The 24,584-nt window shown below is 47.8% G+C and overlaps 1 long non-coding RNA gene across 1 annotated transcript; it reads right to left on the reverse strand.

The window, feature by feature from the left end:
• Positions 1-2,950: 2,950 nt before the first annotated feature.
• On the reverse strand, positions 2,951-24,584 carry LOC121077477. Its single transcript, XR_005824074.1, has 6 exons — positions 24,356-24,584; positions 23,951-24,248; positions 23,301-23,491; positions 21,473-23,202; positions 5,377-5,516; positions 2,951-3,062 (listed from the first exon to the last, which is right to left on the reverse strand). It is a non-coding gene; the product is annotated as an uncharacterized LOC121077477 (long non-coding RNA).

A 24,584-nucleotide genomic window follows, 5' to 3' on the forward strand; every position in this document is an offset into this window, starting at 1 on the left:
GCCGTGCCGGGACACGGACAGCGGGTCGGCACCGACGGGCACACCGGCGGCGGGAAAACGGGGGTGTCTCCCGTCGCCCCGGCATCCCCCAAAGGTGGGGACACGATTTCGCCACCCCAAAACGTGTTGGAACAACGTGTTGAATGCTTTACGGTCTTAGGAAAAAAATCAAAACGAGGGCTGTGCCGTTCCCACCTCTTGCCTTTCGCCATCCCCCCTTCGGCCGCATCGCCCATCGACTTTCCCGTCAACAGCCAAGGCTTTCCCCAATGTGCGGGGCAGAGAGCTGACTCCCCCTTTCCCCTCCGGTCCGGGGACCCGTCCCCGCGGGTCCCCCGGGGGAGATCTGCCCATTCCCTTTCCCGTTTGCTTTTTTCTCCCCGGGAAAAGCGGTGCCGCCGCAAAGCCGCGGGGTACAACCCGCTGCCGTTCTTTTCTCTGCCGGCACCATTCCCTTCTCCAGCAAGGGGGAACGAAGCGCTTCAGCGGCTCCCCCAGCCCGGAGCCCCGACGGGGGCGCGACCCCCCCCAGCGGGATGGGAGCGGGGCAGGGCGGCCACGGCTCCCGGCACGAACCGGCCTCAGCCCTCGCACACTTCCGCGGGTGAAACAGCCCCGCAACGGGAGCGACTTGTGGCGGTAACAGCCCGTTGGAAGCCTTGGGGCCAAAGCTGGCCGAACAGCGGCGCTGGGGCGCGGGCATCGCCCGAATGTTTCCACCAGGGCCGACCACCCTGCGCCTGCCACCGCGGGGCTCGGGGCAGAGCCCGTTCCCCTCTTGCGTTTCCCCAGATTTCGGGCCGATAGACCACCCCCCTTCCCCTTCCCTATTTTTCCCATCGAATGCCGCCTTTCCTCAGCTGCCCCGCGGAGGCCCCGCGCTGCGGGGCGCGGTGGGCAGCGACGGGGCCCCCCGGCACCACTGACTACCCCGTAAACAGTGTGCTTGCCACGGGGTGAAGGAGTCGATGCTTTTTATTACCCTCCCCGGAAGATCAGGTCCGCAACGAGAACCTTGTGTAGCAAAGCTCGCGTTAGGAAAGGTGCCTCGACTTACAGCCGGGCAGCAGCCGGTGCGCTAACCTTGGCTGCAATGGGGCGGCACCGAGGGGAAAGGGAAAAAAATATAATAATAAAAAAAAAGGAAAAAAAAAAAGGGGAAAAAAAGATAGAGAAACAAAAACAACTCCAAAAAGCAGCCAAGCAAACCGAAAGCCCCATTGCAGCCCTCCAGTTGCGGCTCCCAGCTGAAGGCAGCTCTTTGCCCCCGCTCCGTCGAAGTCCCCTCGCAGGGGGCAGAGGCGGCTGCGGGCAGGGCTGCCCGCGGGACCCCGCTGCCTCCCAAGTTTTCAGAGCCAAGAAACTGCCATTTCCCGCTACCTTCGCCCATTCCCCGATAGCTTTCAAGGCGTCCACGTTTATTTTAAAAACTCTTCTGAGAGCTGTAGTAAATTGCGTTTGCTTGTAGCTACAAAGGAGAAAGTTAAGCATTTGTCTCTGCTGTTGTATAGGCAGCCAGTTGTTTTAATTAAAGGGTGGGGATCCGTGATATATACACCAGATAAAAGCAAATGCACAGAATAAACTAATTAAAACATTGTGTTTGGAACACATTTTATTTCTTTTTTTGATCTTAGTTGTGTTTTAAAGAAATGTCAGCGCACTATAAAGCAACCTTATTTCCCTTATAGTGTGCGGCGCTTTTCAAAGGCTAGTGTGATATATTTTAGAAAAGAAATCCCGCTGTGAAAGCTTGCGTGTCTTCTCTTTACCAAACTAAGCTCTTGTCAATCATGCCAGGGCATATCCAATCACCAAGTCCCTTTTTGGAAAGCAGCTCATCCCGCTGTGCTTTTATATATCACACCGCAGCATGTTTAGATGCATTTTTACTATCACTTCAGGAGCGGTGACTGATGAGAGCGCAGTTACAGTACCGGCTTCCCCAAACGCCGGAGTTGCTAACAATTTGCCTGGCTATTGTGTGCGTGTCTTTATCTCCCTCCTCCCCTTTTCCTGCCTCACGTTGCCTCTATTTGTCATGGACACCAAGATGCGGGGGGGTGGTAGCAGATCCCGAGGTGCCCATCACCTGCCTGGGACACGGTGACGGGCGGCTCCGTGCCTGCCCAGCCCCGGGGAGGGGAAAGAGCAGGCAGCTCGGGGCTCCCCCGATGGCACTGGAGAACCGAGGGCACCCCACCTTGCCCCGGGCTCCCCCCGGCCCCCGCTGCGCGCCCGGCTCACGGCCGCAGAGCCGCTGCGCAAAGCCCCGGGGCTCCCGGGGCCCGTCGGGGGTCCCGCTGCGGGCGGAGAAGCCCCTCCCGGGAGGGGAGAAGCCTCGGAGCACGGCGAGGCGTGTGTGGGTCAGGGCTGGAAACCTGCCGGTCCCCCCCCCCCGACCCCCCCACAGCCGGCCACGCCGCCACGAGTGGTGACAAAGCCGCCTGAATTTGCTCTCTCGTTTCAATTCCGAGCCCTGGAACCGTTGCATGGGCGCCGCGTTTACCTCTTGATCCCGACTGCAAGTGAGAAAAAATCTAGACATTTTTTCTTTTTGCTAAATTTCTGGACCCTAATTGAAGACAAGTGGCAAATGGTTTTTATTAAAATCCCCCTCCTTTTTCCTCCGCCTCCAGCTCTGGGTGTTTTCAGACAAACTGTGCAAACCTCTGGCGACGCACACGTACAGAAACATTCGATATTTCTCCGTTCAGTAATGCATTCATATCGTCTGGCTCGGGCTCTCTTCCCAGGGGCAAATTTCGGGGACACGGCCGTGCCCAGAACCTCCCCGGTGCGTCCTGTGCTGTGACCGTGTCAGAGAACCCGGGAAGGGGAGCGGGGGGGGGGGGGGGGACGGACGGACATCCCCGGTGCCCCTCCGCCTTCCGAGGCGACCTAGGCACAAAGGCTTCCAACGCCCAACCTGTTTACACAGATTTCCTCTCACCGCTTTGGCTCCATCATTTTATCTCATAAGATTTCGCCCCCTTCGTTTGCAAGAGATGGTTGCAAATTTCCCCCAAACGTTGGCTTCTCCCCAGGCTCCTTGGGTGAACCTGGTCGGACCGAGAAAAACGAGTTGATTTTGTCGCTTGCCTTAAAAAAGGATCAGATGCGGGCATTTATTTCTATTTTATTTCCCGTTTACCGCACAGGCTGTGGCGGCTGCTGTACCGCAGCTCTCCCTGAAACGTCGAGAACTAAAGGTGCAAATGAAGCGAGGACTTACTGATGCAGGGGGAAAAAAATATATATTTCATATATATATATATATATATATATATAATATGCTAAAAATCCCTGGCACTTCGGATGCCGGGAGCCACTCGTGCCTTCCCCATTTGTCCTCAGGCATCCGAGCCGCCGCGCCCACGGGAAGCCCTGCGCGCCCCCCGCGCCCTCCCAGCGCAAGGCGCGCCCCCGCGGGGCTGGGGGACACCCCGCCCCAGCCGATCCCTACCCCGGACCCCCCGGCACGGCGAATTAAAGACCTTCCGGGACCAGCACTTGCCCTGCTTTGTCTCCCTCGCCCCAGAAGAGAACTTGTCCCGCTGGCTCTCCCCAGAAGCGATGCCCCGAGCAGGGGCTCAGCCTCCCTGCCGCAGTGTCAGGCCGTGCGAGGGGACCAGCCGGAGCCCCCTGAGTGTGCCGGAGCTGCTCTTGTGTTCCCGGGAGGCTCCCGCTGAGCAGGGCTGGGTTGTTCCTCCCTCCCCAAAGCTCCCCCCCAAGGGACTTTGTGCCCCTTCACCCCAGATGACAGGAGGCAGACTTGGAGCCGGTGCCGTCTGGGGGCCCGGGGAGGGGACCCTGCTGAGGGGAGGTGGCTGCTGGGGCAGAGACCTCCCGGCTGGAGGTCGGGGTCTGGGGACAGGAGGCCACCTGGGTAGACACGTGTCCCTCTCACCCATTTAGGACACGGGAGGCTCCTGTCATGTGCTCAGTGCTGGAGAGCAGAGCTTAGATGTGGCTCTTTGCAGGCTGGGGCCGAAAGGCAGCACCCCATGCTGAGCCCAAGCCCCATTTGCATGCCAGGGTGATCCCCAGCCCAGCCTGGGTCCAGCCATTTGGCAGTCCCCATTGCCATGTGCCTTGTCACCAATATTGCCACTGCCAGGTGCTCCACACAGGTACAATGCAGGGGCTTTGCTGGGACACCCTGGGGGAGCAGACCCCATGGCTTTGTGGGTTTAAGGAGAAAGGACATGGTGGCAGAAGCACCCACTGGGATAGCATTAAAATAGGTACAGTTGCATGTGCCAGGAAAGCTTCAGTATCACCCGTGCACACCCGCCACAGGCAGAAGTCACTGCCAGGTCTCTGATATTAAAAAGACACACTTAAAACCGTTTTCAAATATCAGTGTTTCAGAACAGCAGTGCTGCTTCATTCCCTCCCCCCAACCCCAACATGCACACACATTTTTACATTTCTTGAACACAGCAGAGATACTTTCACATGGGTTTTCTCCTCTAAATAAAGAATGTAACAATTGTAAAAAAAAAAAAAAAAAAAAAAAAAAAAAAAAAGAAAAGAGCAAGGACAGAAATAAGCACAGAAACCTAATCCAGTTTGGGAAAAAATACAGACTGGTCTCCAGCCCTAAGCACCCACATGCAACTCAACGCTAAAGCAAGCCTCTGCAAAAGCAAGGAAAAAAAATATCCATCTCTGCCCTCAGGACTAGAAAATACAAGAAACAGACAGCTTTCTCAGCCCCTTCCCAGTTGCCAGGAGGCCACAGTGCTGGGCTTCGCTCGCCGCTGCCAGGGCTACCTCCTGCAGCACGAGTGGTGGGAGGCTGCTGCTGCAGCCCAGGCTTTCACTTCCCAACAGTAACAGCAGCACTGATCTCCCTAAGTGTGAGGATTTGGGCCTTAGGGTCTCCAGCTCAGTTTTGCAGGTGAAGGGTTTTTCCACCTCTCCCCAGTGCCGCAGGTGGGAAGAAAAGTGGCTCCCAGAGCGGCCGCTGTCCCTGCACAGCACAGCTCACGGGAGTGCACGCTCCTCATCTCAGAGCTACCACACGAGGTAATGGCAAGTTTGCACCCATCCTGCTCACAGAGAAACAGCAAAAGCTGCCCAGGCAGCTACCCTAGCCAGGAGACATGCATTGGGAGGGACACACCAAAGCCCAAAACCATTGCTTAAATACCTTTGAAAAAATCTGCATTTCAAATACTTCAGGGAAAGCCTGATGCGTGACCAGCAAAACCAGCAGGTGGGAGCCATCCCGACTGTGCACCAGCCCCCCCTCACTGTCCCAGCCAGCAGTGCTCAGAAAACTCTGCACCTTCTCACCACACACTGCAAAACCTACCCCACAAAACACAAGCTCAGGTGTAACTTATTGAAGACAGTGATGCTCCTCACCTGCTGACAGCTGAGGCTGTGCTGAGGTGCTCCACAAGTGAGTGATGATGCACAAATCGTGTAGATTTAGTTGTTTGAATTTATTTTCCACGCATCTTTAGTATAAATGTAGGAAACTATGAGCTCCCAAATCTGTCCACCTGCAACAGTACGTAAAGGAACAATGCACAAACAGATAACTCAGCTTTTCTATGAGGTGCAAAATAACTCACCGTTTCCAAATTCACCCAAAGAAGAGAATAATGTGTAGATAAAGTGCGTGGCCTAAGCTCTTCAATAGTTCCTAGCTGATATTGATGGCAAATAGATGCATAAATATAATCTGTTAACAGGATGTTTGGGCCAGATGCTCTGTGCTCTCAGCCCCACCAAACCGCAGACAAGGCCAAACATTTTGGAGGTGGAAATACTGGCATTACCGAGCTGATATTTTACAGATGCTGCTGTACAGTTCTTACAAGTTTTTTCATAAATTCATAGTTGTTGCTGATCTCCAGACAGCAAATAGAAAAACTATTTGTTTTGGAAAGTTTTAAAGGTATAAAGCAGACGATATCCAGACCAACTGTGGTATTATTACAATAATAAGGATCATTAAAATAATTTCCACCTTTTGAATTAGGAGTTCCATAAAACAGCAGTGTAAAAACGATGTTTAGAATAAAAACTCAGCACCACGTTCTTACTGTAGCTGCTGCAAAACTGCACACAAATCTTATTGCAAGTGTAGTACTATTGTTTTTAATGGATTACATTTTATTAGATTTTGAAGAGTGTTCACATCATAAAATGCAGGCAGGAAGTACTGTGTATGTAAAACACATCCACATTAATTATGAAAGCTAGTAAATGAATCATACATTACTGCAAATATATTATGCATTGCTTACATTGCTTTGCCGTGGCATGTTTGCACGATAGAAATAGAAACTAGAAAGAAAGTCTGAAAAAAGAAAACAAAGCCCTAAGAATAAATAATAGCATTAGCTAAGGAGGAAAGAAGAAAGAGGAAAAGCACAGAGGGAAGACGTGATACCAGCATGACCTTATTTTTGTAAGAAGCCCCTGTGATATTTCAGTACCTGCGCACTGCAAACCCAGGAGTCGAAGAGAACTCACGGGGTGATTTCTCTGACCAAGTTTTGTGTTATTTTGACAGCAGAATCATGTGGCCTATCTTACAGAGCATCACTAGAACTCACAGATCTCACTTATTTTTCCAAAAAATTACTTTTCATGCCTGTTCACAGATTTTAGCAGAGTTGATGAAGTACTGTGTAAGGAGAGTGAACTGGCTTTTCAAAATGACAACTTATTTCCTGCCAAATTAGCTTTAAGAAACCACTTCAGTTCTGCGCACGAGACTTCATGTCGCTTTGATTTACTATCCAGGATATAAAAGGAGATCGGTTTGGTTATAGTGGAATCTAAAACAAAATTAAATTTTTCTCCTATAGGAAGAACATTATGATTTCATACAGCCAAAACACACACATCATGTCCGTAAAACTCGCTGTATGCTCTTACATGAGGCAGGGAGGGGAGGCACACCATGAGCCCGTGGAGATAATACACATGCAGATCTGCATTCAGCCAAATCACGATGAGATGCAAGGCTGATGATGAATCTTAAAAACTGCCATGAGGGTGGGGAAAGCACAGCTGGTGGCAGCCCTGAGCTCGGTGCCTGTCCCCTCACGCTGGTTTGTACCAGAGCATCTCACTGCCGTCAGCGCTGAAGGCAGCTGCCTGCAGAGCTAATGCTGGCAAGCTGGGCTTTTCTTCTGGCAGCTTTCTCTCCTAAGCAAGGGGTATTTTCCAGGTCAGTTATCTGACGGTTCACATTCCCCCCAAACCTGCTGGACCGCTGTGCTCTCCACTCTTCCAGATGCGAAAGCCGGGCTCTCTGAGCAGGGCATGGGCTGCATGCCCAGGATAGGCAGCAGAAGCTGCCTTTCTCTTGCAAACAGTGCCACCAGCCTCCCTCCTGCCTGTTCCGGAGGGGCCCCTCTCTGTCGTGCTCCTTGCGCTGGTGTTGGCATCCGGCGGGTCTCACTTGTGCGGCAGGCTCCACGCTGCAGCGCTAACTGCAGCAGCAAACACAATATGCAGTCCTTAGGGCTTTAAAATCTTGTTAGGCTCTGCACGGGCAATGGAATCTACTCTGGCATTCCAAAGACAACCTCCATTGGATTTTAGGAAGAATTTTATTTTAGGGTCAATTTTGGCACACATATGTTTAATCAAAATTAATTGCTCCACCCCATCCCTGCTTAGCACACACTGTCCAGGGTAAAAATACTGCAGCGACAGAAAGGCTGGGGGCTATTAAACCTCACTGAAGACTTTCACCCCCCTTTGTCATATACTGAAGGTATCTTTCTATGAAATTACTCATGTTAATTAACTCTATGGAGAGGTCTGCTGATTTTTACTTGAGTAAAATCTTTGAAAAGAGGAAACTCAAAATGGGGAGTTTGTGATGAGCTCAGCCCATGGAGGAGGGATACTGAAAGCAGAAACCAGGGCAGGCACGTGCAGTAACTGCAGCAAACTGCACTGTTCAAGAATCTCCGTTTCACACAGCCAAGCAACTAGGGCTGCTCTGGCCCATCACATACATGAGTAGGTCCCAGAAATATTTGGTGTTTGACGCCAACTCATCATTTCCCTCCAGGTCTGAACACCCAAGAATGTCAGTTGAATATTCATTTCTGTTAGACCTCACATCACATCACTGAGGTGAAATAATGGAAAAACCTCAGTTGGAAGGGATCTCTGGAGGTCTTAAGCCCCACCTCCACTCAAAGCAGAGCTAATTTCAACATCAGATCAAGATAAATTTTATAGTAGTTAATCTGGTAAAGCCACGAATGAATTACACCACACTCCCACTCCCCAAGTGACTTTCAGTGAGATCTTTATGCTATTTCCCATCAAATTTTGTCTTTGTCTTACGGCTGGATAACCTACTCTAGGGAAGTCTCGGGGAATTGTACTGAGAACAGAACAGGATTTTCTAAGCCTACAAAGCTCTTGTTGTCTAACATGCCATTCACCATCCATTCTTAAAATCTCCAACACTGACCTAAGCCACTGTCCTGGAGAAGGACGTAGGCCACTGTATTTAAATGGTTTGGACTGGCAGCAGACAGCCATGCCTGCCTTCTTTCTGAGAAATAAAAGGAGAATAAGGTGTAATTAAAAACCTAGGAACACTGCAAATGGATCAGGTAAATCAAAACCTTGAGGATGTGTTATTCGCATTTGACAGACCCCTGTCTCCCAAATTTTTCAGAGCATCACCCAAGCCAGAGAGTGGCTGCACAGCCAACCCCTCACATTTAGGGATTTGGGTTCCATGCAACACCATCTGGCTGATGTCGTCATTAACGTCGCAAGAGAAACTGCTGTGGCATTGGTGGCAGGCACTGGGTGACACCTGGCCACGTGCCCTCGTCCGTCCTCACCCTGGGTGGCTCCAGTGCGCAGAGCTTAGCTCCCTTCCGTGTTACATTTTCACCACCTTAGAGCCAGGAAGTAAAATACAGCTTTTGGATGACTTCCGCTAGCTCCAGGAAATCTAGAACTTTTGCCAAAGAATTACAGAGACGTAGTGTTAAAAAATAGGGTTGTCTCCAAAGTCTTTTAAATAAAGAGGCTGCAGTCGGCACCATTCCTGGCAGGCAGGCAGGCAGGGAGACTGACCTACCCATCAGGACCCCATTTTGCGACTTACAGCAGCCTGTCAGGAAAGATCGATAGTTGGCATGGTAACAAGCTCATTTCCCAAGAATGGAGCTCCTTTTTATTAAATTTGGCTGTCTATTGATCAGTTCCTGATCCACGTATCAAAACATGACAAGCACTTAATGAATCACAGATTTTTATTGAGCTGAATAAAAAAAAATATATATATATCAGGAGGCAGCTGGGAAGTGCTCCCTGCTCACAAGTGCAGCACGGGCTGCAGTAAGGGGCTGGGGCAGGGATGGAAAACTAGTATGGATGCAGCTTGTTCTTCTGGTGATTTTAGGACAGTGTTTGGAAGACACTGTGTTTGGAACATCCGTTCCCGCGCATGTTTCTTACAGCAGCAGCCCCATCAGACAGCTTCTGGTGATGGGTGGGATTCTATCCCCACTCACTGCCCATGGCTCTCAGCTCTGGCTGCGGCGAAGTGACTGATAAGGTCAACCCATGCACACTTGCTGAAAACATCTCTCAAGTTCAAGTCTTGTGTTAAACTTGGTCCTGCCAAGCTTTCTTTGCATTCTCAGCCATGTAGCCTGAGCCCAGCAGCAGCTCGACCGGTCCTTGCTGCAGCCTGGCATCCCCTCTAGCCCACGTCCCCTGCTTGCCAACCCAGGGATCCACACAACTCCTGTTCCCCAGCATCCTTGTCCCAGAGGGTGGGTAGCTCTGGTGTGATACCAAACCCTTGGCCTTTCCATGGGAGCCATACAGTCCATCAGGAAGGTGATAGGCCTGTTCAAATTGCTTTAGCGCACATTTACATGAGAGATAATTACAACTCCAAAGGCTTCTTCCGGACTATTAAATAATATCCACTTAAAATAGTGTCTGAATTCATATTGAAATGACAGACTATAATAATACAGTCATAGCCATCCAGCATACAGAGCCGACTGTAGATGCTTAGCAAAATTGCAAGATGTACTTATTTACATGATACATAATATGATAGCTGAATTTTTCAGGTCATCTCCTTCGACTGGTCTGATACAGAGAAGTTGTTGTAAGATATCTCTCTATCCCCCTCTGTCAGCTATTTTAAAAGGAGACAAAACACCCTGACCACACTCAGGAATATACTAGAGCTTTCAGACAACCAACGATTCCGCAAACTACAATAAAAATTTCAGACAAAAGCTAAAACACCCCAACATATCTCCTGTACACCCTGGAGACAGTTGCCACATCAAAACCAATCAATTCACAATGGACCCCACCATTTCAAGCAGCTTCACTTAAGGAAGTTCTTAAAAGCTGCCCAAACCTTGCAGCGCATTTGGGTTTATTTGCCTACAGTCACAGCAGTGATCCTACGGCAGGGAGAGGACTTGAAATCACTGGTGCTTAGTGATGTGCTTGGTGCACCATGCCCAGCCACATGTATATACACACGTCAGAGTGCATTGCTACTGGTCACATTCCTGCAGGACCATCATCCTTTGTCATTTAGGGTTGCTGACATTGCTTGAGCAGCGGTTGGAAAGGTCACAAGAAGTCAGGCCAGGAAGCAGTGAGCTTTCAAGAGCGAGCGATGCGGACAGAGCAGAGCAGGGCAGCCGTGTGCTGGCTGGGAATGACAGTGCCCCAGGTCCGCACAGACACTGACATTCTCCTCCTCGACTCAGAGCAAAGGTGAACTTTGTCAGCACATTACTCACGTTTTTTCCAGACACTCCAAGAACAGGAAGAAATCAGGTTAAATCAGTAAGTAAGTGGACAAGAGCAATTCTCTTAGCTGTTGTACCCTTCTCCAAGGGCAGTTTTGGAGGAGAAACAAAAGCGCTGCATCGTCCATTTGAGAGCTTAGCAAACCCTGCCAACATTTGCACAGGAAGAGCAAGTCCTTATCTGGTCTCCACTTCAGACTGTGCTCCCAGCCCTGCATGTTCCCTTCCTGAGAATATTCAGCCCAGACAAAGCTACCTAAGCATCCTGAACACACCAAAAGGCAAACACTGCCAGATTGCTCCGGAGAACAAATTCCAAACCCATCATGTCATTTAGGGGGGGTTTCTCCACGCAGCCCCCAGGAGCTGGGGCCAGCCTCTTCCCAGCCACCAAGCCGAATTTCAAGCAACCAGCTCAGTGATGCCCGGGCGGAGAGTTAACATGCATTCAAGCAGCTGGTAAATTTCCTAAGGAAAGTGGTGGTTTGTGTGTTTGTGAGAATGAGCCCTGTGCCACTTTGAGCTGCTTTGGCAGGGACAGTGGGATTTCAACAGATCTGTGCACTCAACTCCGTCAGGGCTGGGAAAAGCCGATCAGCCCCAGCACTGAGCGTCCTCCCCTTCCCCTTCCTAGGGCAACTAATTGTGGGGACAGGAAAGCAGACCGCAGGGACTAACAGCCTGATCTTGTGTGAGGGTTTAATTTAAGTTAGAAATAACATCTCTCTTTCTCCTATAGATCATCTTAGGATTTTGAAAGGGCAGTCACGCAACTTCCCCCGGCAGTTATGGCAGAACCGCGCTCGAAAATGAATGGAGCTCGTGGAAGCATTCAGGGGCTAACAATCGGATTTATAATTAGGCCTAAAAAGGGAAGAACACTGAATAAAAGCAGCACAGCCAATTTTAGAAGAAAAGGAAGTTCTGGATGGAATTCATTGGGGTAAGGCACTGAAGTGGAAATGGAAAGTGTTCAAAGATAAATGAGTTTAGGCCTAAGAGTTTGCTTGACATCTAGAAAATGTACTAGGAACACAGTGTCAAGAAAAGCTAACGTGAATAACAAAGAAACACAAGAAGTGAGAGAAGAGAGGAAAGAGCCACAAAACTTTGGTACAACAAAGAGTTGCAATTATAGAGGGAAATGTAATGAAGTGTAAAAAATCATAATGAAAGCAAAGATGGAGAGTGAAAGGATGATTGCATATTTGCTTAATGCACATCGGAGAAGTGTCAAAGACATGGGGAACAAGAGGTCACTAAATGAGAAAATAAAGCCTCAGAGGAAAGGCAGTGAATTTATTGCTTTAAATACAGATTTATTTGCCCAGGATTTACCACTTGAGGGCCAAGGACAGACACAAGCAATGGAAATGTTTTCCTAAAGAGGCAAGATTTCTGGAGGAAACCGAGTTCTGCCCTTAGACAGCCAGTAGCACAGTTCAGTCTGGCACAGCAGCAAACAGCTGGGGGCAACTGGGCTGCACATGGGGGGATCTAATGGGGTCTTGGAAATAGAGGGAAACCTCAGCCTGACCGTGTATAGCATCCCCCAGGTACGTGGGAATCAACATTTGTTTTCCAATAGACTATACTGTCACAACAAACGCTGCCTCAAAGTGGCTCAGATTTGCAAGTTATCTGTATCAGACATAGGGTTCCCCTCCTCCTCCCTCCATCCCACCCACCCTCCCTGGATACAACCAGGACCCGAAATACCCACCCCATCCAACTGGCACTTCCCAATGCCCTTGCTGCGTGGAAATATGTCAGTGTCGCGGCCCGCAAGATGTTCTTACTAGGTTCGGAGCAGCAGCACAAAGTGTGGTGGAAATCATCTCGGGTGGGTGTCTGGGGTGCGTGGGGAGCAGCACTTGTGGCCCCAGCTGGGGTTTTTGCACCCGGTTGCTCTGTGGCCATCAAAGGGCAAACTCAGGGTTTCGCAGCTGCAGGGAAAACTGAGCTTTGCTACTGAATGTGAAGTACAGACAAAACACTGTTATCCGAGAATATATCCCTTTCCCAGCACAAGGCACAGCTGTGGCTCTGCATTCACAAGTCTATCACTGGTTGCTGACTCCAGCCAAAAACACAACCCACCACTTTCTGTAGTGCTGTTGCCAACAGTCCTCTCCTACACCCGGAGGCTCACAGGGCTTCAGGTACCATTTTGTGCCCTGCAACGGGGAATGCCCTCAGCTAAGGGCACAGGCGGGGGTTCTGTTTTGCAGGGGACCACACTGACGGAAGGTGCCAGCACTCTGCTAGTTCCCAAAATCACAGCATGGGACGTTAAGCAGATGCTAATGGAGAACATGGCTTAGACCAGTCCATCCCCAGCACTGAGAAGCACTGGATGGGACATGAGGCCGTTGGCAGAGATGAATCCTCACCTCATCAAGTGTCCCAGCAGTGGAAGCCTGTGTCAGTGCTGGATCACCCCAGTGGAAGTCTCAGGATCCTGAAGAAAGTCCCCGGGCTGTCCCAAACCCTCCTTTCCCTCTGCACCTATGGGGCTCAGCACCATCTCAGCAGCAGCAGAAGCTGACAGCCCACGGCTGCCCAGAAAACCTATGGAGAAAGCAAAAGGGAGCAGAATGAGGCTGCCGATGTATTTTCCCTCAAAATCTGTATAAACAGCAGTGATGCCCTGGGAGCGAGATCCTACTGGTGCATTTATCAACTGAGCAATATCTAGACAATTAGTTGTTTTCTCTAATTTAGGACTAATTTTGTCCCACCAGTTTAAATTAAAGCCCCCAATAGGATAATTTCCTTGCAATCTTAATTTTGTTACAAGCGTTTCATTAATCCAATCATAACTTCTATAATATTGTTTGGCAGCTGATTGAGACTACAGTAACCACAGGGGTTCGGGCACATTGTCTCATTTATGATAAAAAAAAAAAAGTGAAATGACTCCAATTAAAAATTCTTTTAGTACTGTCTAATATGTGAAACTCCCCAAAGTCAGGCCAGGAGCATCATCATTCCATCCACACAGCCCGTCTGCGGGTGACAGCAGAAGCTACATTCTAATGTCAACCGTATATAAGTGTCTGTCTGTCTAGCTGTCTATGGCAATAACATATTTAAAGAGAAATGCCAAGGTGGCTGAACGCCATTCACATTTGAAAATATGTGTCTACGGCTTTGGGGAATTTTCTCCAGAGGATTTTGGATTTCTTCCACAGGTCTCCTTCAGCTCCCCGAAGTCATATATTGAAAGCATCCCAGGCCATCATGCAAATACTCAGCACATGGCAATTCCCTGCAGATCTCATATTCATAGCAAGAAATGGGAGAGGGAGGAATCTGATGCATGAAAGATCTTGTGGCAGTAGTTTCTAATAACCCACAGTGTTGTCGGCAGCATGAACTTCAGCTTGGAGATGTGCTGATTTGAGGGAAAAAAAAAAAAAAGCAGTGGGGATTTTAAAGCAAATTCAGGTCTTAAAAACTGTACTTTCTTCAAGTCACACACAATCATTCCTGACCAAAGTTTTCCAAATGCATTGAAGTATAGAAGGGAAGTGACCTTCAGAAATCCCTTGAAATAAACACAACAAAGGAGTCAAAAGAAAATCAAAATTAATCTAGGCCATATAATAGAAATAATATAGCTGATGGGATCATTTCTGCTTCTTCTCAATGAACAAGAGCCCACAAGAATGGAGGGACAGCTTCACTTCGCAACCTGGACCAAACCTAAAAGGTTCAGAAGAACCCAGCACCTGGTTTCTCCTGGATGAAACCCTGTGGTGTTTGCCAGAGTCTCTTTGAGCAGGAGCACAGCATCAGGCTGGACCTTGAGCAAGTGCCCAGATAAGAAAATACAACCCATTTTTGGGCCAGCCCCATGCCACACTGCCAGGACAGAGAATGGGGGATTTGGGGCCACGCCACTGCCCAGACTCAGAAGCTTCAAAGGCAGCAGGACGTGGGGTGGAGAGGGGATTGGCCAATTGGCCCTGCTCCATCCTCAGCAAGGGCATGTGAAGTATCCAGATAGAAAATGGCATGTACAAGTGTGCTTTCCATCCCACTTAAGGGTGAGTCAAGATCCAGAAATTGCCCCAAAATGACCGTAAACAAAGATTTTCCTCTGGGGACTGCCATCTTGCTCCATTTTGACAGAGGTTGGACAATAGCAAAACAAGAACTGTTGGGGACTCCTGCCAGTTATCCCACCAACACAGCAGTTCTTCCCACCTAAAAAAAGCAAAAGTGAAGCACGGCGTGTTTCAAACCCTTTTTCCCTTACTTCCTCAAGCACACTACGGGAAAGCAAGAAGAAACAAGAAAACCAAAGCAGCTCCTACCACCTTTTGCTGTTTAATAATCTACTCCCGCTAAGCAACCTGTCTGGCAAATCTGTTTTTCTCATCAAAAAACAATTCTGTCACGATACACAGGAGGTGCGGTGGGAGCATCAGCCATGTCCCTGGACACTTGCCCCATGGCCATCCTGGCTGTGCTCGAGGGAAGGGAAAATCAGCATTTCTCTCTCCACGCTGGCAGGTCCCAGTGTCATATGGAGGATGGTTTGCAGAGAACAAGTGGTAGTGTCCGTATGCTGAGCTGGTAAACTCAGGAATTATGTTTTTTTTCCTCCTCAAAATCATGATTTTCTCCTGTCTTCGTTTCTGTAAAATTTCTACCCCAAGGTTACAAGTCCGCCTTGCTCAGAAGCAAACTTCGGCCTTCAGGGAAGGCCAGGAGGGGTTGGTTGCCTTTAAACAGCGACACTTTTCCTTTTTCTTCCTACCCAAGCAACCCAGGCAGATCTCTCATTTTGTCATTACAGCTCTTCCTTTTATGTCCTGACCTAAAAGGAATTAACTTCTGCCCGACTTGAAAATAACAGGAGCAGGCAGCAAGGCCTGTACGGATAACTATGGGTTTAGAGGCTTCACGCTACGGTTTCCATACATCTCAGCTGACGAGATGCACTGAGCTGCACGGGACCACGCAACTTTGCTGGAGGAGGACCTGGGTGCTGATGGAGGCAGCTGAGCTGGCAATGCAGGGTCAGAGCAGTTCAGCCCCTCATTCACAGGGACTCTGTCCCGGTGTTGCACTCCAGCCCTAGCCCTTGTGGAAATTAGTCTTTGCATGGATACGTATAAATAAATCCAGGACATTGCTTGCGTAACCCTAACGTTTTGCAGTATCTGGCATTTGCCGCTAGTTGAAGGCAAAGCAAACCATGCTTCAGTGGAGCATAAAATTGCTTTCCTTTGGAACAAGCAGGGCATTGTAGTAATAGGCAAAACTGTACATTGTGTTAACGGCTGTATTTTCACATTATTGATTTACATTGTGTAATGCCATGCAAGACCTGCTTTCAATGATATGTGCATCTGTCATATCACAAGAACCGCAAAAGAGCTAGGCTGGAGGCTGCTAGGAAAATGAAGCGCTGAGGATCCCGGGGCACATTCACATCCATGTGCCCGTCATGTGGAGGTGATGATTAGGGGGATGTTGTGGTAATGAGCAGGTCCCAAGTGTGCGCTATGTAAATCAAGGCTGCCCGGGTCAGCTTTGACTTACTGTGCACATCCAACTTTTTCAGCCTGCTTGCTCTTCTGACAAGGAGAGCGTATGTAAATGGCTTCCCCTGGCAGCTTCCTCAGCTAGACATGTTTTAAGGCATCCAAGATGGATGTGTTGCATTTTTTTTTCTCTCCTTCCCAACCTTTTTCTGCTGGGGACAGATCTGTGTGGCCCCAGCGTGGGGCTCTCCATGAGGATCCCCATCCCCTGGGTGAAAGCAAGCAGAGCGGTATAAAAGAGCCACTGAAGATGAAATTGGTGAGGCTTTCTATGGGAAAGGTAACCATTAAAAACACCTCAGAACAAGAAGACAAATACTCTGCTGACACAGCATTTTGAATCTGAGCAAATTTACCTGAAATACAGAATAATGCAGCATTGCTATCAAAATTTTATTTAAAAAAATAATCACTAGTTAATGTAAAGCTTTGTTTTATATCATCTAGTGCGATGATAAATTAGGTAAGCTACGTTTACTGATCTATAAAATCTGACCTCATTGCTTGCTTTGGCTCCAGGTGCTACATATTGCATCAAGCAACATTGAAATAGTATTTTTCTTCCCTTTTATTTGGTTATTTCTAAAAGGATTAAATTGTCTCACTGCTTAGAAAGAAAGGACAGCTCTGGACCCAGCTCATCAGACCAAAAGTTATGCAATCAGCTTTCAAATCCTTCCTCAGCTACCGACTTTCTGGCCTCAGGTAGGTCACTGTGTTTGTGCATCAGCCCCTCCAGCTGCAAAAGGACCCAGATACACCCTGGAGGATGCTGTGAGCAGCAGCACCCGAGAAGGGCTCAGCCACCCAGAGCCTGCAGAAGGCCATGGGACACCAGGACAGACAGACTGCCCTAAAACCAAATATTATTTAAATATTTGTCTAGAATGTGTCAGATTTAATACTCAGAGGGGTTTCTTGTCTCTCTTTTTTTTTTTTGGTCAGCAGGCAGTGACAATTGTGTCTTATAGCTCTGTCTTTTGTTTTTACACACAGCAGGCTGGAAATTGTGGGAAAAAGCACGTAACGTTGAGTTATATGTAGTTACTCGTAAGTTGATTGTAATCTCTCTCCTTAACATGCTGTCCCTGACTGGGTTTATAAACACAGCATCTGCAGATGGTCTTTCTTTAGCAAAAGACTCAGATATCACCTGAGATAAATTCCCATCAGGAAGATTTTAATGGAATATTTGAATATTGATCTAGATACAAGTTCCTTTCTTTTAAGTTTCTAGACCTGTGACCATGCCTCAGGTGGAGACTGTGGTGTGCCCCGAAGCTCCCGGCCACACTTCAGTCCTCACGGTGACACGTCATAACTTCAGACACCAGCACAAACCCGCCGCGTTGGATCCAAAAGCGGGAGAGATGATTTTGGAAGGTGGCTTTTTACCCCAGCTACTACAACATGGAAACATGGTACAAGCTCAGGCCAGCACACTGCCTGTCTCCTGCCTGTCCCTGCACTCATATCTGCCACATGCTTGTCACACGCTGAGATGGAAACCTGGGCTTACGTGGCAGTTCTCCTTTTCAGTTCACCTTTAACTGTAGGTTACTTGTGTGTGTGCTGGTGGTTCTCCCTTACAAATCTCATTTTTTTACTCTTTCCCAGCCTTAATCTTCTCTTTGTTTCAGTTGAAAAACTGGGGGATATTTTACCAAATTAAGTCACATGGTCTGAGATGAAATCCAAGACATGGCATAATCTTAATTTTTACTGCCATAAACAGAGAGAAACAATCTAAAATAAGGAAAGTTTTTGGTTGTATCATTGTTGTTTTCTTTGGTAATTGCCCTAGTACATTTACATTGATTTCTGCCCTATTCTCCAGACCTGCAAACCATTAACTGCCAAAACTTTATCACTGTGTGTTGTTTTAAATATCGTTGTGTGTTGTTTTAAATGTTGGTTGTGTCACCAGCAGCTAACAGAAGTGATGCAACTCTGAACTTGGGTCTTGGAAGGTAAAAGTCTTTTCAGTTTGTCTTTAAATATTCAGATAAATCCCGTTAGCTTTCTCCACGCCAAAGTATTTGGGTAGCATAAAGCCCCTGAATACATAAAAATGTATCTAAACACCTTGTAAATCCCTACACAGAGCTGCTGCCGACACTACTTTTAACCCTAGGAAAACATTTCACCAATTACTGATCAAATACAATACAGCTGAATTTTACCACCAGCACATCATTTTGATAATGGGTATGGAAATTATCCATTCAATAGCTATTCAGAAATAACTTAGAAAGATTGGTTTTCAGATACTTCTGAGAATCCTAGAATAATCCCCTATAATCACCGTGGTGAGAATCCACCACCATTTTTCCCTTTGAAAAAAGCTTGTTTGGGGCTAGAGCGTTGGTGGTCTCTGCCTGTCCTCCGACGGATGCGTTCAAACAATCTCTCTGAAATCGTGATTGCTTTGCTGGCGGAGGACAGAGGGTTTCGTGCACTGACATGAGTCAATCGAGGAAGTCTGCCAGCAAGGGCAGGGACCCCAGTGCTCCCAATCAGCTTGGCTACTCAGGTGCCCATCTGCAACCCCACAGTAGAAATTTTCTTCCTCTCCCACAATGCAAACCTGCATCATTTTCTATCTGGAATCAGGAAGAATAAAACTGAAACAAACAAAATAAAGTACCCTAAATAAGCAATAATGACACTGTGTACTCCTCTGTTACTCTGTGCCAGCTGCTAAATAAGACCCAGGAATGTTCTGAAATGCTTTGAGTTTCTGATTTTTTCTTGCTTCTTTTGATGAGACTGAAAGGATTCATTCTTTCTTCATTTTGGTAAGATGCTATTTTCTGGCTTACCTCACTGATTTCATAGGTATAAAACTTAGTTTTTCGTGCCTTGGTACAGGAGATACAGCGGGGGCTGCTGTACAAGAAACGCTTCCCCCCTCCAACATGATACTTGTGCACTGGACGTAAGTATAACAAAAAGAAACTCCAAATATTTTTAAACCTTTCCTGTCCTCTCCAGCAACTCAGCTTTTGCTCCCTATGCCTTTATGCTGCTTTAAAATAATAATAATCATAATAAAAACAATTTGAACTTCCAGTCTTCATCCAACAGGTGAGTGCTGCAAACAGACACGTGTTATGGGAATTGCTAGTCTCTATAGCAGGGTCTGCTACCAGCCCCAGAGTGGAGAAAAGAGAATTGTGTCACCCAGCAAGGCACCAGCCTGCAGAAAGGCTGTGGCACTACCAGGGACCCACGTGCCTCAGATCCACATTGCAACAAAGTCATCCTTCCCTGCCTACCCAAACCCACAGGTTTCAGACCCCAAAGCAGAGTGTGAAGGGGTTAAAGAAGGGTTAATGCTGCAAAACACTAGTCCGGAAAAGTTTTCTGGTGTCTGCACATGGGTCAGTTTTCATTCACAAGCAAGTTCACAGAAGGCAGAAAGCAACCACAAGAGCACGCACGTGAACAACTGCGACAGACTCCCTGCACTAACTGGCCCCAAATCTCTGTAAATAGGGCAACGTCGAAACACTGGTATCTGGTTCACAAGCAAAATAATTTCCTGGTGGTTTGAAGAGTAAGTCACACACCAAAAATGCTCATAAACAAAATGCCAAATCCCTAGTGATTTGTGGAGAAACCTGACAGCAGCCCCCTACTGTCACAAACAGCTAGCCCAATCTGTCCACGTGTTGCTCAAAGCCAAGAAAGCAGCAAATTCGGCTGCATAGTCTACTTCCTATAAGCAGTTATTGAAGCTCTACGGCAACATGAGCAGGATTGTTTTAAGGGGTGGAAAGGGCACAAAGTCACACAGAGCCAAGGGAGGTGGCACTGGTGCTGCACCTTCCACTCTACCTGCTGGGCCAGGCATTCAACAGCAGGAAAAATGGGCTGTGAAGAGCGTAAAGACACCCAAATGTCACAGGTTCCCTTCCTCAGGAGGCAGGATGGACTTTAACAGCAGCAGCACTGGAAATCCCCAGGCAGCATCTGTAACCATGCTCCTAGCTGGGACATACAGTGGCCTCCAAGACCCACCAGCCCCAGCACAGCGAGGACCGGCTGGGCAGCAATCAGGGCAGCCCCGCTGTAGGTTTTTACATTGGCTTTAACTTCCACTGCAGATTATTGGCCTTTCCAGTCCGGTATTTAACAATCCTCATTCATCCCCACTTCTCCCTTCCTTCCACTTCATCCCCTTTCTTGCTCTGTAATAAGATAAGCAACAGGGCACATATTTCTCTAGAACAAAGCATTATCATCCTAATTACAGTTTCCTGGTGTTTTCTTCACTTTTACCATTTTATTAAAAACAATTAGCTGAGAAGAACCGTCTTTTTTAATCTCTATCCTATTGTTCTCATCTCTTCCTGAATCTGGGGAGGTCTTTTCAGAGGCTATTTTATTCATAATTACATGTGTTGGAACAACCGCTCAAAAAGTGAGCCCAGAAAAGATTCTGTTAATACTTTCTTAGCAGGATGAGTCCTGCTGCCTCTGAAGTGTGTAATGCTAAGAATTTAATAAAATGTATGTGAAAATAATAGCTTATTTTCAACAGTCTGTGCGAATGACAGATACAACCTAAAGTATTGACAATGATTTGGAGTTGCAGTGAAATCTGGACCAAAGACTTTTGTCTCACTGCCATACTTGTCTTCCCCAGCTCCTTCAAGGAGTCTGGCTACTGGCAGGTATGGCAGGGAGGATAACACAGCAAGGGATGCGGATTTTACAAGACAAAGATCTCAGTCCCATCCATTCACACTTCAAACCTGCAGGACTCGTTACTGGTGTGACCTGGAGGAAGGCTGGCCCCATGGTCTAGCCTGGTGCTGATGCTCCAAGCCCCCTTTAAACACAGACAACCCTAGCTTGAAAGATGCCTGCTGCATTTTCTTTTTTTTGTATAAAAAAAAATCTTATTCTGAAGCTTTCTCCCCCCTAATTTTGTGTTTATCCTATAAGCCTTTATTTAAAATAGTACACCCAGAGCACCACAGTTTTCCATTTGAAAGAGTCCCCCCCCTCCCCCCCCACACACTGGGGGAAACTTTAAAATGTATCATATTCAGTCAATTGGCTCTTCAGGTTTTTCCAAGCTTCCCCTCCACCACCTTTGTTAATTACCCGCCATTTGAACAAGGGTCTTCTCTAGCCTTGATCCTGCCGTGAAATCACGATGCTATATTTGTCTTCCTAACATCAAAGTCATTTCCATGGTCACCAACTGTGATGTCATAAACACATTTTTAATGGCTTGTTTACAGCAGGGAACAGAAGGAGAGAGTAAATTATGGGTGGAAGGAAACTCTTATCGATACACAACAGTTTTAAGCACAACTGTGAGGCTGAAGGATGAAGAAAACTTGAGAACAGAAAAAAAAACCAAATCCTTGTTGAAGTAGGTTTTGTTCTGAAGCTCATTCCAGCACAAAAAAAATCATTTTTAAATTACCAGTGAACAAGAAATCCCAATGGATTACTAATATGCCAGTCAGTCCAGAGTTGTGGAAAGTGATTTCTAAGCCTGACAAATCCATGCCACAATCCATCCAATTTACTGTATAAATGAACACATACAACACATCCAGAGCAACTACTCCTACAGAAGTACTTGGGCAGGATGCAGTGGGTTCTAGGCATTATTGACTCATACAGTTTTACTTGTCTGAGGTCACAACAAGGATCAGACGTTCCTTGAGAGACACTTCAGTTGATTCAGAAAGGTTTTTTTGGCCAGTGATGGCCGTGGCACAACACAGAGACAGTCTAACAGGAATCCAGCAACACTAGTCCCTGTTTTGACCTCCACTGACGCCACTTTCTTATGATCTGCCTTTTTTGGTTCCCAGTAGCTCAAAGTTAGTATCAGCTGTTGGTTTCCAGCATCTCCCCAAGGCAACCCTATTCAGGTGCTGCCCATTCTCAGTAAGTTAATGGGTGGACCCAGACATGCTCCATGTCGGAGGCTGGCTAAAGCAGGGCCCAGTACAGCACCTCTTGTCCCACCCCGGGGCAGAAATTAACTCCTTCAGACCTAACCTGCCTAAGAGGGTGGTGAAACCAAGTCAAATATAGTTTCTCTCAGAAGTAATGCAGATGTTTTCCATGGTTGTCAGAGGCCAACTGCTGGTTCAGGCATTGGTCAAACATCATGTCCTCAGGTGGCAGGACACCGACGGGGAAATGAACACCCCACGTCCATCCTGGAGGTCATCTATCTGGAGGGCCCAGGTAGATGATCGAGATAGCCCTGGGAGATGCCTGGCAGACAGCACTCACTGTGGTCAGCCAAGGAAACCAGCACTGACCAAAGCTTTTCCACGCTGGGTAGCACAAAGCCTTGCCGTAACCTTCTCTGGGAACTTCAGGAATGGCCAGTGAAGGGCTGACACACTTCTGGGTCAGTAGAGGAGCTGCAGCAGTCTCTGCTAGGAAAGGGTCTCCCAAAGTGTGGTCCTGATCAGCTCCAAGGGGTTCCTGCTCTCAAGGCCACCAGGACCAGGGCCAGCCAGCTCAGCGGTACCCCCAGGAGTGCTAGACTCCCTCCACATCCAGGCTCTTCCAGGCAAAATCCTCAAGTAAAGCTCACCCTGGAGCCTACAGGAGGAAACGTTGGGACTGCTCAAAGCCATGCAGCCATCCTGGCACTTAGCTGCCTTAGATACATCACAGCAAGGCATTCCTGTACATATGCTCCAAAGAGATTATCTCCCTCCCCTACCCAAAGAACACACGGGGAGGGGGAGGAGGGGGACGACTCACTGGACAATGAAATTCCTTAATTCTTCTCGTGGGATGAGGATTTATGTAGCTCCTTCCCCGCTCCAATACGGGGAGCTCCCCAGTAGGAGATCCTATTGTATATCACATATTAGCAAGGGTACATCTTTCAGCCTGCTCTTCTGCAGAGCAAGCGCAGTCCCTGGCACACAGGAGCTGGGATTTTACACACCCGATTCATCACCGAGGCTCAAAACAAGTGAGCCACCATTTTGCTGCAGTCCCACAGCAGGAATAAAATGGTGGCATAGATGAAAACTGCCAGATCAAACACGAGCCAGTTGTCAGTCACCACCTGCAGCTCTTCCCCGCCTTACATGTAACACTGAATTCATAATCAGGTTAATATTTGATTTCTGGGTGCTTAAACAAAACAAAACACACACACGCACACAAAAGGAGAAACATAAGGACAAGAAGAAAAAAGAAATACAGTAACAGATCATTAATGTTGCAGCCAGGATCTACCAAGATACAAACTACCGATGTTAGTACTTAAGGTTTCCCCCACAAAATGGGAACGCCCCAGCTCTGGTGCTTAACAGAAGAGGCAACTGGCTCACTGAAAGGCACCACCACCAACCAACTGCACCCACGTTTGACATGCAAAGGGCTTAGTCCCTTTTGTCAGCCACCAGAGCGTTTCTCATAAGAAACTGGAAAAGTCAAGAGTGTTCATTTAATTGCTCCTAAGCAGGTTTCCCAGCCCCCCCATCCCACATTACACCAATTTTCTGCTGGAACACGTGGACATGTCAGTGCACACTGCTGGAGGATGGCAAGAAGCCAGGCAAGCATAGGGCTTCCAGGGAGGACACTTACCTATGGGCAGATCAGACACAAGAGTTTGCATTTTTCTTGGATTTGCACGTTTCTCCTGCCCGCTGGTGTCAGTGGGAGATCAGAGCTGCTTTCTGGGGAGCACAGCATGCCTCAAAACGCACACATGCATACGCACAGTGAGTTTACCTTACAACAGAGCCTGAGCACTACAACAGGACCAGGACAGACACGCAACCACCATGCTTAATGAGGGACCAGCAACAAGATGAAATTAATTTCTGCTCATGTACAATCCTGCTCTGTATTCAGCTTTAAGTCTAAACAATATTTCAATATTCTATACAAAAAAAAAAAAAAAGATTATTGTAAATAGCTCTTAATTTTTAAAGTTAAAATGAAGTAGTGTATTAGCTAACAGCAATTCTTCCCAACAGCACAGATTACCTTTAAAATGAAAGCATATACTCTCTCTTCAGGGCACAGAACACTTAAAATTCGTTATTTATTTCTGCCAGAGACACTGACTGGGACAAAATATTTCTCAACTTACTCTTTTGAACTAGTCTGATTTGTATATACTGTAGGTTTGCTGTATTCTGCTCTCCACCCCAGGTGGGATATTCCTCCATCCCAGGAGGAGGTTATCAGTTGTTAGGCATCACCCACAGGTGAA

Source organism: Cygnus olor, chromosome 13 (genome assembly GCF_009769625.2).
Source record: "Cygnus olor isolate bCygOlo1 chromosome 13, bCygOlo1.pri.v2, whole genome shotgun sequence".
Lineage (NCBI taxonomy): Eukaryota > Metazoa > Chordata > Aves > Anseriformes > Anatidae > Cygnus > Cygnus olor.